The sequence below is a fragment of the Ictidomys tridecemlineatus genome, chromosome 11, assembly GCF_052094955.1.
Source record: "Ictidomys tridecemlineatus isolate mIctTri1 chromosome 11, mIctTri1.hap1, whole genome shotgun sequence".
In the NCBI taxonomy this organism is placed as follows: domain Eukaryota; kingdom Metazoa; phylum Chordata; class Mammalia; order Rodentia; family Sciuridae; genus Ictidomys; species Ictidomys tridecemlineatus.
The window spans coordinates 125,938,104-125,945,627 of NC_135487.1; positions in this window are offsets into that span (position 1 = coordinate 125,938,104).

Below are 7,524 nucleotides of genomic sequence, written 5' to 3' on the forward strand. Positions count from 1 at the left end.
GGGGCGGGAGCAGAGGGCCGACCGCCCCCTCTCGGCTGTCCACTGCGGAGCCGCTGAGGTCACGGAACGCCGCGCGCCTCGGTCTTCCTATCTGCAAAGTGGGCTTAGGGAAGCATCCGCGGTGGCCAGGGCCGGGGACCTTCCAGGGCTGCCCAACCACCGTGAGCTTTGAAAGACCCTCCGCGGGACCGATCGCCGCCCAAGTGTCCGGTGGAGGACCCTCCCCTCCCGCTGCCTGCTCTAGATCGCTGGGCGCGAGGGTGCGACCCTGGGACGCCGTCTCCCGCGCAGCCTCCGCCCTGCCTGCACCCCGTCCCCCTCGTCCCCCTCCCGGAGCCCTGTCCACCGCCCCGCAGCGGCTGCTGGCTGGAGGAGCCCGCCGGGCGCCACCTCGCGGCCAGCGGCCTGGTGCGCCCCCCGCAGCCCGCAGCGTCCGTGACCGTGACAACCACCGACGGCCCACCATTTGCCCCAGGGGTGTTCGCACGTTGAACTTGAGATTAGTCCCGGCCCGAGGCCCGTTGATTTAGGAGGACACCGAGGTCCGGTGGAGCTTAGGACACTAGTAACTGGCAGAGGCAGGATTTGAACCGAGGTCCGTGTTCTCTCCGCACATAGTGTCGCCGCCTCCAAGCGCGGCACACCCAGGCTGCCAGAGAGACGCACCACACGACAACCACAAATTCAAGTACAGTGTGGCAACTCAGTGACACCGGCTCAGGATGGGTTCAAGGTTCAGTGCCCAGTAACACACACACACACACACACACACACACACACACACACTTAAAGTATACAGTCTGATAAAGGTTTTTATTTTAAGATTTTTTTCATTGTGGTAAATGTACATAATATGAAGTTTGTCACTTTAACTGTTATTTTTTATTTTTTTAGTTGCTTTTCGGGACTTCAGTGTAGTTGGACACAGTATCTTTAATTTATTCATTTTTATATGGTGCTGGGAATCGAACCCAGCTCCTCATGCATGCTAGGCAAGTGCTCTGCCACTAAGCCCCAGCCCCGGCCCCATTTTAACTCTTTTTAAGTGGCATTGAGTGCAAGCACCAGTCCTATCTATTTCCAGAACTTTTTCATCATCTGACCCTGAAACTCCACACATTGAACACTGCCTCCCGGCTCTCCCTCCCCTGCCCCTCTGCCACAGCTCTCCCCTCTGAACCTGACTACTCTGGCCGCACAGATATGCGGATTGTATAGTATTGGTCCTCGTGGCTCGTCTCAGCACAATAGTCAGTGAGCTGGGCAAATATGTTCCTGTGTGTAAGCACCGTCCCAATAAAAGCACTGAGAACAATTCCCGCCTCCACCCAGACTTCACCCGTCCCCCTCACCCTGAGCCCAAGTCCTGTGAAATCCCTGATCTGCTTTCTGCCAGTTGAGATGCGTTTTTTCTGGAATTTCCACATAAGTGGGATCATACAGAGTGTGCTCACTTCTGTCTGCCTCCTTTCACTTACCATAAAGTGTTCAAGAGCTCATCATCCCCCCCTTCAGGAGTACTGAGATGGAACCCAGGGGTGCTCAAGCACTGAACTACATCCCCCACCCTTTTATTTTCATTTTGAGATAGGGTCTTACTAAATTGCTGAGGCTGGCCCAAAACTTGTGAACCTCCTGCCTCAGCTTCCCAAATTGCTGGGATTGGGAACATGCATGGGTAGCTCATTGTTCTTTACCGTGGGCAGTAATCTATTATGTGGATATATCTTTATCTTTACTCCAGTCGTCAGCTCTGGCTCTTTTCCAGCTCAGGACCACAATTAACAGTGGTATGCAACTCTCGTGTGGACACGTTTTCGTTTATCTCGGAGGATGCTCAGGAACGAGATTCCTGGGTCATGACAGTTTTGAATTTTTTACGTGTTCTAGTTTCAGATCCTTCGCCTATAATATTCACTGAAAATATCTTTTTCTGGGCAATTTCCACTTGAGAGACGAGCACTCTTGTTTAGTTGTTACTTAAAGGGGTGGGAGGTGTGTGGGAGCCGGGGATTGCATGGGACCCTTGGGTGCTGATGGTTTGGGGGAAGAAAAGGAAGAAAGACAAAGCTTCAAGGTTGCTTTTCGCGACTTCAGTGCTACCAAGAATCTCCAGCAGGGGGCAGCAGAAACCAGCGCACAGCTCAAAGGCTGGAGGCCAAAGATCATAGAATTTCAGCCTGTTGAAGCCCGAGGGGCCTGAAAGTCACCTCATCCAGCCCTGAGGAGCCAATGAGGAGGCTGAAGCCCAGAGCAGAGGAGCGTGCACCTTTTCCCTCCTGCACCTGGCTCCATATTCTCACCCTCCGTCATTCAGCTCCACGCCCATTCTCTGACAGCCTGGCCTCCCACTCCAGCTGATGCCAAGCTAACGCTGGCCCCACCCCCACGGGGCTCTGGAGCTCTTCAAGGATGGGACCCGGCAGCAGGCATCTCTGTGCTCCCAGACCTTGACACAAATGAAATGCTAAGTCAACCTTAAGGGACCCAGGGTGACTGGTGCACCCCAGCCCTGCCTCCAAGGCCCACCCCTATGGCTAACCTTCCCGAGGTCCCCCAGGAAGGCGGAAGGGGCCCAAGGTCCCCACCCTTTTGTGTTGACCTAGTGCCCAGGACACAGAGAAAGTGGTGGTGCTGACGACATTGCTAGCAACTAGGCTGAATGAATGAACTGATTACTAGGCAGGAGTCTAAGCCCTTCCCTTGGGGGCACTGAGCCCAGGGGTCCGTCTAAGGGAGCTACATGTCTAGCCCTTGTTTCTTATTTTTTATTTTGAGACAGGGTCTTGTAAATTGCTGGGGCTGGCCTGGAGCTCCTGATCCTCCTGCCTCCTCTCCAACTAGCTGGGATGGTAGGCATGTGCCACTAAGCCCAGCTTCTAAAAACTTTATACCTAGTGACTTATTTAGTCAGTGATTTAAAGTTCCCTGCCCTGAAGGAACTAACAGACTGATCCAGAGAAAAGGGAATTGTTCACTCATTCACTGAATAAAGATTTATTGAGCGCCTACGATGTTTAGGCTTTGGAACAACAGCTGTTAAAAAAGAAAAAAGACAAAGTTTCTGTCTAGGACTGGCGGTGTGGCTCAGGGGTAGAGCACTTGCTTAGCATGTGTGATGCCCTGGGTTCAGTCCACTACATGGTTTTGTTTTGTTTTAATGATACTTAGATTCTAGTGGGGTGGTAGTGAAGGGATGACAAAGAAACTAAATCAGTAAAATTGTAATTATATATAAGATGATAAAAAGTACTATCACCAAAAATAGAGAAAAACAGTTGGGCACAGTGGTATATGCCTCCCAGAGATTTGGGAGGCTAAGGCAGGAGGATCTCAAGTTTGAGGCCAGCCTCAGTGACCTAATGAGATCCTGTAAAAAATTAAAAGGACTGGGGATGTGACTCAGTGGTAAAGCACCCCTGGGTTCAATCCCAGTTCCAAAAAAGAAGAGAGAGGGAATGGAAGGGGACAGGGAATACCAGGTTGTAGTTCTGGGCAGATGTTCACAGAAGTTCTTACAGAAAAGGTACCTCCAGGTGAAAACCTAAAGGAGGAGAGGTGGAGAGTCGAAGATTTCAGAGGAAAAGCATCCCAGGCAGATGGAACAGCAAACACAGCTGCCCCGAGGCCAGAGCACGTGCCCCCAGCCTGGGACTCACCCAATGTGCTGTTGGCAGGAGAGCGATGGGGACTTTGCAGGGTGTAGGGAGGAGCCCCTGGCAGACATTACAGACTGAGGTGTAAGGGTCGGGGGTGGGGGCCCTGCCAGGCCTCTGAGACCCTCGTGAGCCTGTTAGATTCTGCTCTGTGTGCGATGGGGAGCCCTTGCAGGGGTCTGAGAAGAGCAGGGACACAGTCCAACTTAGGTTTTAAAAGATGACTGTGGTCTTGAGAAGGGGCTGTGGTCCTGGCAGGCCATGCTGCTGCTGCTGATGATGGGGAGGTGGAACCGCTCCCGGGGCCAGGCCCGTCTGATCCCCTCCCTCACCCTGCGAGGTCCCAGCAGTACAACCAGCGCCCCTAGCTGCCCCCCCCCCACACTGGCCTGCCATTTCAGGCTCCCAGGCCCCTGCCCCTGGGTGGTCCCTGGTCTGGACCTGCCCACAGGCCCTGGCCCGGCCTCCCCGCTCGCCCTCTGCCCGCCAGCCGGCCTGGCACTCAGGTTCCCGTCCCCTCCCCCTCTGCTCTCGCTGTAATCACAGTTCAATCCAGACCCCCCCACTCCTGTGAATAATTGGGGCTGATTTAGGGGCTATCAGGGGAGGGGGGCTAATGGAGCTCGTGGGGGGCCGCCCTGGCGATGAGGGGAAGGCTGAGAGGCAATTAGCTGGGCCCACAGCCCGGGACTCACCTAATGTGCTCGCCCGCCCCGTGGCCCGCAGGAAGGGGCTTGGGGGAGGGGGTGGCCTGCCCCACCCCCACACCGGGGAGGACTTGGACTTGAGGATCTGGCCCCCCCCCAAAGGCGCAGGACACAGCAGGAGGGACTTCCAGAGAAATTGGGGCAGGGGCAGGAGGGGTGTTGGGGAGCACTGTGGGGAGGACTCCTGGTCCTCGGTGTCCCCCACTCCCTGCACACACACACAGGGCCCCGGCTGAATCCGAGCCCTGGCTGGGGACCCTGCTGATGAATACCGACACCAGCCCTGAACTCTGGCCTCCTGCCTCCCCGCCATCAATCACCTCTTCCCAGCGCAGCGGAGGGGAAGCCAGCTCCTCTGGGGCAAAAGAACCAGACCCTGAGCCCGGCCCAGAGGAGCCACCAGGAGGAAGGAAGGAAGGACGGAAATGAGGGGACGGCCGGAGGGACTCTGCCTTCTCCTCCCACCACCCCACACCCACGCCTCTGCCATCGGCCTCTGCTCCGGGGACTGTCACCCTCCGTCTTCTGCGTCTTCTGCGGCTGAGCTCCATCCCCCCCTGGAGGAGGTCACCGCAGCTGAGGACCTCTAAACCCCCGGGGGGGGGGGCGTGTGAGGAAGCTGGACAGCCAGGTCCGCGGGCCCTCCCCAGGCCTCCCTCCCTGCCCGCCTCAGGTTGGGGACAGGAATGTGCACTGACCCAGAGACAGGACCAGACAGACCTCCTCCCAGGGAGGGCCACCCACAACTCAAACCAGCCCCACGCGCCCAAGGCCACCTCACCACCAGGCCCACCCACACAGGATCCAGAACATTCCATCCAAAGGGGCCGGTGAGTGTCCCAGGACATCTAGGTGTCCGCGGAGGGGACTCTGCCTGGTGATGGGAAGTTGGGGCTGGTGGACGAGCGGAGCCTGGGGGGGATAGGGGTGGGGGGCTCCGGGAGAGTTCTCTGTGCTCCTCCCCACACCCCGTGTGCCCCATTATAAGACCAAGGGAGCTCCGAGACCTGCAATCGATATCCCTCAAAGATGAAGGCACTAATAACTTTATCCCCTCCTCTTGTCCTCCAACTCTGGCCTACATTAGCCCTGACCACAGACAGGCCCCAGGCAGCTGAGACCTGCAGGGGGCTGGCCTAGAGCCGAGTAACCCCTTCAGATCCAAGTGGGAAATGTGAGGCTAGACTGCAAGGAGAACTTCCTGGCACTCCAGAAAGAGAAGCCATGGGGATGAGGGATGGAAAGTCTTGGGAGAGCATTTCCCATCCCCAGATCAATACTAGTGGAGACCTTTGAGGTCTTTGATGACGGGTGACCCAGAAAGACAATCGGGGACAATGGTTGGAGCAATGGAGCCACCTCTGCCCCCACCTCTGCCCCCCGAGGGGATGCCCAGATTGCCCGGCAGATCAGCCTGCAGTGAGGGGCCCCAGGTCCCCCTCTCCAAATGGCTTTTAGATAGCCCAGGGCCTGTGCCGTCGGGAATTCTCTCTGGGACGTCCCTTCAGCCCGAGGGTCCAGGGGACCCAGCCTGGCATCCTCCCCCAGGCCCACCTGCCGCCTTTTTGGAGGCTGAGTAGGTAGGTAGTCAGCTGAGAGATAGGACCGGAAGGAGGCAGAGGCTGGGGAGGGAGGCTAGAGGTCTCTGGGGCTTGGACCCTGAGGTCTTTAAAGATCCCCATTCTGGGGGCCCTGGGGAGCCCTCTGGTTTCTGCACCCTGACTCTTTCTCTCCAAAGAGAGAGGCTGGCGGAGGGCGGAGGGTGGCCAGGGAGTCCGCCTCTTCCACCTGAACCCTCCTGAGGCCCACCTCCCCACCCTCTGAGCCCGTTCCCCACCAAGCAGCCGGCTCTGAGGAGGGCGGCGGGAGGGGCCCCGGCCAGGTCTGGGGACCCAGGTGTCCAGTCCCCACAGCCCCAGGTTGCCGTCCTGGTCCCAGCCCCGCAGGGGGTCCTTAGGGTCCCATTCCATCGATCCCCCTGCAGCCATCCATCTCAGCTGGCGCTGGGCCCTGGGGGAGGTGGGGGGCAGCTAATGGGCTTGGCACAGCCCGGAGGTAATTAACAGGGAGGGGCCAGGGCCACAGGGGGCTTGGGGGCACCGTTAATGACAATGGAGTCCAGCAGCCGCGGGGAGGGGTGCTGTGTGTGTGTGTGTGTGCGCGTGTGCGCACATGAGTGTCGGGTTGTGTGTGCACAGGAGTGTCGGGTCGCCGTGGTAGGTCAGGGTGCTGGTCACTGGGTGCACCTATATGTCCCTCAGTGAAGGGGAGGGAGTGGGGGCTTTCAGGTCACCAGCGGATGACCTGGGGACAGACCCCTCCTTGCCCCCAGCACAAGTCCCTGGGCCCCACTTGCCCGAGGGGTCGGCCTGGAAGCTTCAGCTCCTGTGTGGGGACCCCTCCGTGGGGACCTAGAAAGCCCTGCAGCTCCCTGGGGACCTCCAGAGACCCTCGCCCCTCACCCACCTACTAAGCTCTTCCAGCAACACGGCTGCTCCGTAAGGACAGAGCCGTCTCCCTGTCCACTCTGCCCGGGGGAATAGGTGGGGTCCCCTTGCTCTCTGCCTCCTGGAACCCTTAATTGAGTGGCCTGAGGCTTCTGGCCTGTGGCTGTGGCCCAAGAGCCCCTGACACCTTAGAAATGCCTCCTACGTCCTGGCAGGTCCCTTCTGCCACCTCATGGCTAGCTCCCATCCTGCTCAGCACCTGCATGTCCCCTTCTATAGAGCCCACCAGTCTGGGCCTCTCCCTCCTTTCTTCTGGGGAGAAGTTCAAAGGTCACTGGCAGTGAGTGTGGCTGAGAGGGAAACTCCAGAAGAGTCCGTGAGTCTGTCTGGAGGTCTCAGATCCTCTTGCTACTCCCTCCTGGGACTTTGCACAGCACCACTCTGGCCCTCTGTCTCTTCCTCATGTGTCTCTGTCTCCCTCCCCTCCCTTTCTTTCTCTGTTAGTATGTCTCTGTCTTCATATCTGCTCCTCTAGTCTCTCCCAGCCTCCTGTTTGTAGGTCCCGTCCCCGTCCCTGCATAGACTCTCTCTGCCTCTGTCCCTGGGCTCACCTGTTGGATTGGATCCCCCAGCCTCCTACCTCACTCCCCAGCCATGTTCCCACGCCGTCCCCCGCAGGGGTGGTGAGCACCAGTCCTGCCCACCACAGAGCAG